Here is an 11,528-nt window from a genome sequence, read left to right as displayed (position 1 = left end):
GCCCTTCTTCCCTGAATCCAGAGGAACTTACTGTAGAGCCTCCCATGCTTCTCCCTGGCTCTTTGGAACTCAGGGCCTCACACAATCTAGGGAAGCACTCTACTATGTAGATGCACCCACCTCCTATGTTCTTGCCTTAGGCTACTATTAACTCCTCCAACCAGAATTTCACCTCCTCTGACTTCTCCTACACACAGCGACTGTAACCATACCCTGCCATGAGAAGGGTCAGGGAGCAGGGAGAAGCCTGGGAGTTTAGCAATGCGTCTTCTCTTCCACAGATCCTCTGGTNGGACCAGAAGCTATGGTTGCCTTGACTGCTGCGGCAGGAGACAGCAGAGCTTTAGATCCTAGGAGCCAAGGGCTGAAATACTGGAAGACTTCCCCAACCCTAGACTCTCCCCACTAGGTGATATAAGTGTCCCTGAGGCCACACCCACAGGAAACAGCACAGCTCTGGGCCCAGGTCGCCCTGCAGCCTCAGGGTGGAGGAACTTTGGGGTTGTGATCGAATGTCATCATCTAAGCAAAGATTCCTGACTGCCACGTGGGGGACTGAACTGAAGGTGTGGACCTTTTCCCAAAGGGCTGATAGTTTTGCTCGTCAGCAAAGCATCAAAATCCTTTTGTTCTTCTAAACACCTCCCTCTTAAGCAAAGGGCTTGAATATGGGACAGCCCAAGGNTGTGGGTTCTAGAATATGTAAGGATAGAGGTTAGTGTTTTTAGGAGTTAGACTAGTTAAGTTGGGGCATTGATTCATTGCAGACCCCATGGACGGGCTGCTGCCTGGAAAGATGAGCTGGCCCGTTCTTAGACACTTGTGAGAGGAGATCCAGACTAAGTCACTGGGGAAACCGCCTATCTGCTATTGGAATAGCAGATCTTGCCCCAAGGGGTGACAACTGACCCTCTCTGCTGGTGATGGGCCTGGATAAAATGTCCCTGCCAGTCTCCATTCTGAGGGCAGCTCTTAAAGGCAGCTGAAGTTGGGTGTGGTGGCACGGGCCTTTAAGCCCACATAGCACTGGAGAGGCAGAGGCAGACACATCTCTCTGAGTCTGAGGTCAGTCTGGTCTACATAATGAGTTCCAGGCCAGCCAGGGATGCCCAGTGAGGCCCTGTCTCAGTTGCAAATGAGATTGCCAAATGTGTCTGCCTCCAGCCCCTGTTTGTAGCAGGTATATGAGTTCAGAGGAGACACCCCAGCCTGCTGCTGTCCCCTATGCAGGCAGCAGGCCTCGCAGCAGCTGCCATTGCGCAGGAGTCCCACAGTCCACCCAGATTGGTATTGGTGTGTACTCTCAGTTCCACCTCTGAATCTCGGTGTGGCAACTTTACAGGTGCTTCCTCGTCTATGAAATGGGAACACGACTCTAGATTAGATGCCATAAGCTTTTAAGAGGGCCCTTTCCCATCTTCGGCCGTTCAGTATCTGATTAGGAAGAGCTGCAAGCACTCGGGAGACAGGCCTTATACATCGCCTGGGCACCGTAGTAGAGCTGACCCTGGATGTGGGTGTTGCATGTGAGCCTCTACCAAGGGTGTGAGCACAGGAGAGCCTGTCCTGCNTCTTGTTTGCTGAGCAGTGGGGCAGACAAGGGTGAGACATCCTCCTCTCCACCTTTGTCCCTCACCATCTATGGCAAGTGGAAGAGCTGGCCCTGGGGGGCCATAACAGTGGGAGAACTGGCCATGTCACTCACTGGCCGCAACACGCGGGAGAGCAAGCCCAGCACTTCACCTGGGCAGCAGGGTAGAGTTGACTCTGGTTGCAAACGGTTTCTTGTGAGCCAGCCCCGAAGTCCTGAGAACAGGAGAGCTGGAAGAATGACAGTTCAGACACCCCTCAGGCCCAGATCCAGGGCTTTGAATAGGCCCACCCCAACATCTACCCCATCAATGAACTGTTGGGGTACATGGAAGGTCGGTCCTACAGATCCAAAACTATAGGATCTCTATGACACAGGGCAACAACAGGATATCCAAGAGGAGTCCCAGTGAGGTGCCTGTATTGAGTAGCAGAAGTAAGACGCCTCATACCAAACCAAGTCATTGCACTGAACATTCGCAAGCAAAGAAGTGGGGACAACAGGTACATACTGTGGGACACACTGTGACACACTACAGCTTCCACAAGACTTTTTTTCTCTATGGGGGGAGGTTGCAAGGGTGGGGATCAGGTACGAGGGGAGGAGGAGATGAGAGGGATTGGGGTACATGATGTGAAATTCACAGAGAACCAATAAAAAGTTAAAAAAAAAAAAAAAAACGAGAGAAAAACTACAAGCCATCAGCAGTTGTAGTTTATTCAATGAACTATTTTTATTTATGCTGCTAACATTTTTAGGTGTTGGGCACTGAAGCTTGGTATGCTAGGCAAATGCTCTACCACTGAGATACAAACCCAGCCCTGGGTTTTTGAGACCACTGTAACCCAAGCTTCCTACCCTTTGAACGGCTCCATTCTCTTTTAAAGTAATTCCCTTTTCTTACACGAGGTGGAGCTGTCGCACTGGCAACAGCGAGGGAGTTGCTCTATGCTGAAGTCACAGCTTTGAGGTCCCACTTAGCCCACAGGTCCTCTACAGTCCTCCAGAGCTTTGAGAACCTACCATTTGGCCTGTGCCCTCCCACCCCACCCCACCCCACCCCCAGCCCCCAGCCCCCAGCACCGGGCGCAGGACCTAAATGGGCCTCTGCATCATCCTTTTCAGCTTCCCTGGTGGTTTCTGGCTACAAAGGTTTAGACTTTCTGGACCTGAGAAATCAGAAGAAAGGCAAGAGCTAAGCTGGGGAGAAGGATGGAGATGCAGTTTTAAGAGGCCTGGCTGAGGAAGAGGCACAGAAACCCAGAGTCCTGCTATTGGAGCCAAGTGTTAAGCTGGTCCCAGGGCGTCGCAAGAAGGGCGAGTCAGGGCAGAATGGCCAAGTCAGGGTCTGGGGTGCCAATTCGGGTACCTGCTGACCTCAGTACACAGGACTCCAGGCGGAGAAGGATGCCAAAGCTACACTGTAGAGGAGCCCAACGAGCTTAGGACGTGAGTGTAGAAAACTAAGTACAGGTGATTTAGGTTCGGAGGGTCGCGCACAGGGAAGGGGATGGGGGAGATAGGGGGAGGAGTGGAGGAGGGGGAAATAGGGTCCAGAGAAGTTCATTACGTCCTCTTTGGCAGATTGAGCTTCATGGACAAGCTAGTATTCTGGGTACTCAATCTTCGAGAAAAGGAAAAGTAGAGGCTGGTGATCAGGTCTCTGTGGACCAGAAGATANCTTGAGCAGCAAGAAGAGGCTCCCGGTGGCCTTGTGCCTTCCTCATACCAAAGTGTGGAGTGCAGGAGTCAGGGCCTGAAAGATAGGCATCCCCTGGCAGAGGAAAAATAAAGGCATCAACAGCACAAACTCCACTGTCTGTGGGTCCCAGTGGGGAGCAGAGCAAATGGCTTACAGAGCGATGCAGAGGGGGACCAGACCCAGGTCCGTGAATCGGGAGAGCATGAATGAGCCGGATCTGATCTCTCTACTCCCCCCCCAAAGAAGACTTACGGAACAGCATATCGAACCTGGTATGAGAAAAGAATGCGGAACTTTGTCTTAAAGCATCTTTACCTGGGGCTGGAGAGGTGGCTTTGTAGTTAAGAGCATTAGCCTGCTCTTCCAGAGGACCCAGATTGAATTCCTAGCACTCAGGTCGAAGCCCATAGCAGTCTATAGCTCCAGTTCCAAGGAATCTGACGCCCTCTTCTGGACTCTGTGGGCACTGCTTGAACATGGTACACAGACATAGATGAAGGCAAAGCACCCATAAAATAAAACTACACATAAGCCAGGCGGTGGCAGCGCACGCCTTTAATCTCAGCACTTGGGAGGCAGAGGCAGGCGGATTTCTGAATTCAAAGCCAGCCTGGTCTACAGAGTTCCAGGACAGCCAGGGCTACACAGAGAAACCCTGTCTCGAAAAAAACAAAATAACAAGAAGAACAAAAATAAATAAACATAAACGGAAAATAAAGAATCTTTCCCAGAGTTTAACAAGAGAAGAGCCTGGTTGCTGATCGATCTCTACTAACCCGGAATAGCATACACATCCATAACCAGCTGTTAGCACCAGAGGTGGTTTGAATATGCTCGGCCCTGGAAAATGGCACTATTTGGAGGTGTCGCCTTGTTGGAGGAAGTGTGTCACTGTGGGTGTGGGCTTCGAGGTCTCCTAGTGCTCAGGCTCTGCCCAGTGTGGAAAGGGAATCTCCTACTTGCTTCCTGTGGATCGAGATGTAACACTCTCTGCTCCTCCAGCACCAAGTCAGCCTGCATGTTTCCACCATGATGATAATGGACTGAACTTTTGAAACTGTAAGCCAGCCCCAATTAAATGTTTACCTTTATAAGAGTTGCCTTGGTCATGGTGTCCCATCACAGCAGTGAAATCCTGACTAAGACAGAAGTGTGGTAGTCTGAATAGGTTTGGCCCCCATAGAATCATTTGTTTGAATGCTTAGCCAACAGGGAATGGTAGTATTAGGAGGTGTAGCCTTATTGGAGTATGTGTGACTTTGTTGGAGGAAGTGTGTCATTGAGGGGTTGGGCTTTGAGGTCTCCTATGCTCAAGCTCTCTGCCCAGTGAGGGATTCAGATCCCCTCCTGGGCGCCTGAAGAAGATGGTCTCCTTCTGACTCAGTTCCTTCTCCAGCACCACGTCTACCGGCCAGGCTTCCTGCCATGATGATAATGGACTGAACCTCTGAACCTGTAAGCCAGCCCCAATTAAATGTTTCTTTGATAAGGGTTGCTGTGGTCATGGTGTCTCTTCACAGAAATAAAACCCTAAGACACCATCCTATAACCACATGATCCATTCAACATTTGTCATAGGTGATATGTTGCTTTCAGCTCAGCTGGCTTGGGCAGTAATATTAGAGGTAACTATGCCACATCCACATGCACACACATATACACACCATATGCACACACAAACATGTATAACATGTGTAAACACACACCCAACACATGCACACACACACACACACACACACACACACATACCACATCCACACACCACATGCACACACACCTCACAGGCACATTAGTCTGGATTAGGGTCATGAAAGGTCACGAGGGAGAAATAGGAAAGCTATTTAACACCAGAACTGTAATTCCTCTTAGNTTGTAAAAAGCTGACCCCATGGGGAATCTAAGGCATAATAAGATTGATTGCATTGTTTTCTTAAAGGCAAGTTAAATTTAAACAAGCTGAGCACACACCGTGTGAACAGATTGAATACATAGTTTTACATGATCACAAAGCATATAATTAACTTGGTTACAAGGTCAGGTAAAAGTTCAGTTTGTAAAGGCAGGTTACAAGAGGCATTTTCCCCCAAAAGAAGCATTTCTACATAGTTCCTGATATTTTCCTATTAAATATTTTACAGCTTTGCTCCCTGTCTGGGAACTATTCTTTCATCCTCCTGCAAATGTCCTCAAAGCCACTGCTAGGGTCACATGCTAAAGGCTTTGACTCACTGCAGTGCCCTCGAGTTGGCTTTGACTCACTGCAGTGCCCTCGAGTTTCCTTTTATATACTTTCCGATACCCACCGGAGTTTCTTTTTTGATGCCCATGCTAATTTGAAATATGCTTTTTTAGCTTTTAGTAACAATTACTAGGTGCCATGCTCCCAACTCTTTGGGCGGGATTTGTTGAGCCTTGTTTGACTAGTTTGTGATAAAACTTTGTGTGTCGTGAGAGTAATAGCTTATATTTCTATTTTGTGAATCATCCTTGAATTTTTTATACGCTCCCTTGCATAATTTAATTTTAATCAGGATTCCTTCCAGCCGAATAGTAGTAAGATTTAAGAGAAGCTTAAACTTCAGTCCCTTTAGTGATCTCCCATATTTTACAGGCTAGCGTGTTCACTTCCCTTTACCCTCCCCAATCTACCATTGACCATATCACTACTCTTACTGTTGAGCAAAATGCTCCTTTGGACTTCGTGGCATCCTTACTTATTTCTTCTCTTCTCATTTTCTTCCAACTCTCTACCTGTGGCAACTGTAATAAAAATGCCCCCCCACAGAACCGAGCATAGGAAGCGGCAGTATTAAGAGGTGTGGTCTTGTTGGAGTGGGTGTGGCCTTGCTGGAGGAGGTGTGTCTCGGTCTCTTCCGGCTGCCTTCAGATCAAGATGCCGAACTCTCAGCTAGTTCTCCAGCACCAAGTCTGACGGCACGCTGCCGAGCCTCCTGCCATGGTGATAATGGGCTAAATCTCTGAAACTGTAAGCCAGCCCCAATTAAATGCTTGTCTTTGTAAGAGTTGCCGTGGTCAGGGTATCTCCTCACAGCAATTGAAACCCTAACTAAGCATTTCTTCCGTTCTGGATTTAACTGCCTTCTTTCTTAAGTCTACCCTACCCTGTTCCGAGGAAGAACCTTGGAGGAATACACTCTGTCACCATTCCCTATTGAACATATTTACATTTCACCGTTACCCCTGAGCAATGGTTTAAGATGAATTTAATCTGGGTCATTTCATGGATTAAACCTAGGCATTCTGCAGATACTGTTCCCCATGTCCCCCTAATACCCGCTCTTCTCTGTCTCCACACTCTGTAACCCCGGGTGACCTCTAACCCTTCCTTTATCTGTTTACTTGAGATAGAGCCTCTAGTAACCAGGGCAACCTCAAGCTACTTGACCTTGGACTCTTTATCTTCCCTACTCTTTCTAGGTGCTAGGATTACGGGCGTGATCGACCACACCCAGTCAGTGATTTCCCTGCCTCAGCTGCGGTAGTAGGGTGACCGGCACACACCACGTTCTTGGAATGTAGTCTTCTGTTTGCTTGAATCGAGTTCCTCTGTGTGTGGCTTCCTGCCCTCTGCTCCGGAGAGCTTTCCCTTTGTCTTTAACATTCTGAAGTGCATTTGCATGCCCACTGCCAAGGTTTGCATATGGTTTGGTGTGTCCACCAAAGGTCCGCACGTAAGAATCTAGCCTGCCCACTGGTGTTGAGGTGGCAGAGCCTTTGAGATGCAGGGCCTGCGCAAGGCTGTGTAGCAACAGAGATAGTATCTTGAGAGACCACTGTTGGTCACAAGGACGTAGTGCTCCAGAGATAAGTGGTCAGAAAGCAAGATCGGCTGTTACGATTGCCTTGCTTCTGGTCTCACTCGGGCCTTATTCATGCCCTGCCATTACTGTGACACTATCTGCCATGAGGCCTTCACCAGAACCAAGCAGAATGCAGCACTTACCTCTTGAGCCTCCAGAATGGTGAACTAAGTCAATCACTTCTCTTGAGATATTACTCAGCTTTGGGTATGTTGCTATAGTTACTCAAAATGGACCAAGTCAAGATCTGATTTTATCTTTATAATCCTGCTCTGCTGAATATCCATGTCTGTCAGTAGTTCTGTGAGCCAAGATCGCCTCATGACAGGAACTTCCATTTTCTCATCTTAACATTTCAATACTTATTAGAATCTTTTTTTATCCCCCAAGCTTCTTGTTGTATTCATCCACCTTCTTATCTTTCATCGCTCTCTACAGAAGTGGGTCTCAGCCTTTCTGATACTGCAGCCCTTTAATACAGTTCCTCGTGTAGTGGTGACCCCCCAGCCATAAAATTACTTTCATTGCTGCTTCATAACTGTAATTTTGCTACTATTATGAATCATAATGTAAATATCTTTGGAAATAGAGGTTTTTCAAAGGGGTCATGACCTACAGGCTGAGAACCACTACTCCACAGGATCTAACTCACAAATATTCTTTCTTTTGGAGGGGACAGCGTCCACCTTGAGACAGGGTCTCATTCTGTCATTTTAATTGGCCTGAAACTCACAAAGATCTGCCTCCTGGGTGCTGGGATTACAGGCTTGTACCACCACACCTGGCTTTAGAAATACTATATTAATCTACTATTGAGCTCAATATGCAACATTGATGTTCTAATTTCGCTGACATGATATTTTAGTTTCAGTAGTTTTATTATTTTGGTTTATTTTCTAAATTTTGTTTTTAAGAGAGCCTCAGACACCCAGAGCTGGCCTCGAACTTGATATATAACCAAACTGACCTTGAGCTCCTTCCTAACCTATCTGCTGCCCCCTCCTGGGTGCTAAGATTGCAGGCATCTGCCACTGGATTGGGTTCCTCTGGTGCTGGTGCTGGTTAATTCCCCCCAGAGAACTCATGAACACTTTTAAAGCCAATGATTGTATGGGGAGTTTGTCTAAATCATGCATCCCTGAGCCTCACTATTTTCTGTCTTTCATGCACAAAAGCCACATCCTGGTTGACACACTTCAGTCCGCACGAACAGTTAGTGAGAAGCTAACCTAGAGAGGCCGAAACAGCAAGGTTGGTGGATTTAGGGACTGTCCCAGATGCCAGAGCTATGGACTAGGGCTTTGACAGATTAGGTCTCTGTTCCCTTTTCACTGGTGCCGGGGCCCATGTTCTGTGACCAAAAGTCAGGATAATGCCTCTAACCCAGCATCAGTTGTGTTTCAGTCTCGGGCCTGTTACGTTCCTCACTGGTTTAATAAGCATGAGTCATAAGCTTGTCTTGGGGCAGGGGGTTTATCATCCCCTCAGCACTAATAATTTAACAGAATTTATTTTTATTTTACATAGTTAAGTAGGCAATTGAGCGAGCAGCACCCTATAGTGAGACCTAGGAGAAAGAGGATTCATGTCTATAAGTAATGTCTATAAGTAATGTCTATAAGTAATGTCTATAAGTAGAGTAGAATAGCTAGCCAAAGGGACCAGAACAAGATTGGTACCAGTTATCAGACATTTACACCACCACCCCTCCCCTTTTAAGCTTAATTTTGGCTAATTATTTTTTAATGATCCATGACTGGTTGTCATAGAAGCGGCAAAGTTTCTCCTAATGCCATATAGAGACGTCCTTGTTTCATGAAGAAGGGGTCCAGACTGCTTCTATTCTGAAGAACAACCTCTACTAAGGAGTCTACCTACGCTTCCAGGGGGAAATAGATATTTTAAAATAGTTTATTTATTTATTTATTTTTGTATATGAGTACACATCAGAAGAGTGCATCAGACCCCATTATCAAATCCCATCACAGATGGTCATGAGCCACCATGTGGTTGCTGGGAATTGAACTCAGGACCTCTGGAAGAACAGCCAGTGCTATTAACCTCTGAGCCATCTCTCCAGCCCAGAAATTAAAATTTTTAGATTGCCTAGGATTATGTTTACTTGAGCTTTTAGTCTCCCACTATTAGGCTTGAAGTCACAACAGTAGCTGAGCCCACAATGCCTGCCCCAACCAACAGGAGAATGAGAATTCGGATGTCTTAGGGTTTCCACTGCTGAGAAGAGATGCCATGACCAAGGCGACCAAGGCCAATTACATCATTTTATTTAAATCTCCCGACTTTTTACACTAGCACATATAATTTGGTAATAAAACAAAGGGGTACTATTGTCATGAAACTTCTTATACAAATTACACATTTTTTATTAAATTTATTCACTTTATAACCCAATATCAGCCCTTCTTCTCCTCCCAGTGCCTCTTCATGTAACGATGTTGACCACACACAAACACACCCCCCACACTGCATATCAAGTTGCTATGGGTCCAGGCACATCCTTTCCCACTGAGAGATGTGTCCCACAGAGAAGGCTGTCCATTTAAGGGTGCGGGATGCACAGAAAGGCAGATAGGCAACAGGCTCAGGGTCAGCCCCTTCTCCAGTTGTTTGGGAGGCCCACATAAAGACGAAGCTGCTCATTGCTACATATGTGCAAGAGGCCTGGGTCCAGCCTGTGCTCTCTCTTTGGATGGTGATTCAGTATCTAGGAGCCCCCAAGGGTCGAGATTAGTTGAGACTATTGGTCTTCCTGTGGAGTTGCTGTCCTATTCGGGGGCCCTCAATCTTTCTCCTAACTCTTCGAAGCAGTTTTTTGTTTTGTTTTGTTTTTGTTTTGTTTTTAGATGTATTTATTTTATTTATGTGAGTGCACTGTTGCTGTCTTCAGCCACACCAGAAGAGGGCATCAGATCCATTACAGATGGTTGTGAGCCACCCACCATGTGGTTGATGGGAATTGAACTCAGGACCTTCGGAAGAGCAGTCTGCTTGCTCTTAACCATTGAGTCATCTCTCCAGTCCTTCAAGGCAGTTCTTATAAGGGAAAATGTTTAATTGGGGCTGGCTTACAGGTTCAGAGGTTCAGACCATTATCATGGCAGGAGTCCAGGCAGACATGGCACTGGAGAAGGAGCCAAGAGTTATACATCTTGATCTGAAGACAGCCAGGAGAAAATTGTCTTCCCGGCAGCTGGGACGAGGGTCTCAAAGACCACTCCCAAAGTGACACAAGTCCTCCAATAAGGCCACACCTACTCCAATAGGGCACACTTAATAGTGCCACTCCCTGGACCAGCATATTCAAACCACCTCAGATGAACACCTGTGGTATTATCTGTGTGAGAATGCAAACAAGTGGGGTCTCCTTAGTGTAAACAACTCATGACTCCCCTAAGGTGGGAAGCCCCCAAGCTCCAATTCCTTCAAGAATTCCTTTGATAATTAAGGGGATAAAAGCCAAGCATGCAGCGGAAGCCAACCCCTCAGTGTCCAAATGCTAGAAAGCATGTCAGTTCCTAAGCGTCCTCAGCTCAGCAGTGGTCAGGACTGGAGCCCCCATATCATGCTGGGATTAGAAGGAATCAAACAATAAGCTACATTTCCAATCCTTACAACGGTCACTAAGTCTAATAAGATCACCCTGGGGAACCTTCAAGGGAAGAGTGCCTGTGTAAAGTCACCAAGATACCCCGGCATAGTTCCCCTATGCAGATTCCCATGGACACACACAGCAGGTTACACCAGGAATGGCAGGAATGGTGGTCAGGCCAGGTAATGGCTTAACCAAGTGTCNATCTTCTGAGTGTGGTTTCTAGAGTCTTCTGATGAATAGCTCTCTGGGCTTGTTGCAAGCTCTGTAAAGACTTGAGCAAGGGATAGTTAATGATTTCTGTCCTCTGAACGTCTCTGAGCTTACTGGGTGGGCTCCCAAACACAAATCAGGTGAGACCCTCTCAACACAGGGTGTACTTGGCCTTTAGAAGGGTGATGGCAGGAAATTGGCCCAATTTTGTTTCCCAGGTTGCCAAAGGTCTTCCTCCTCTCTCTGCAAGATGGCATTTCTCTATGTAGGTATTTAGGGAGGTTATGTTTGTTTCGTTGTTCTGTGTAGTTCTGTTTGACTTGAATTCTTTCCTTTCAGGAACACATCAGGAGGCCCGGAGCCACCAGCCTGAGTTCTTTATTCCAGCTTTCCCCAATGATTTTGGTTCCACATTCAGTACACAGGCTGCTTTGCTTCTTCAGTTCCAGTAAGCGCAGGCTTTCTCTTCCTCTCCACACCCTCACTTACTTCCTTTAGCAATCTCTTCAGAGTTTTGCAGATCAAAGCGTTACCGCCTTCCTCCTTTAGTCAAAGGCAGACTCTGTGTGCCTGGTTTCGTTCCTTTGTTGG

The sequence above is a fragment of the Mus pahari genome, chromosome 8 (genome assembly GCF_900095145.1).
Source record: "Mus pahari chromosome 8, PAHARI_EIJ_v1.1, whole genome shotgun sequence".
Lineage (NCBI taxonomy): Eukaryota > Metazoa > Chordata > Mammalia > Rodentia > Muridae > Mus > Mus pahari.
Note: the sequence above shows the minus strand (reverse complement) of the source record.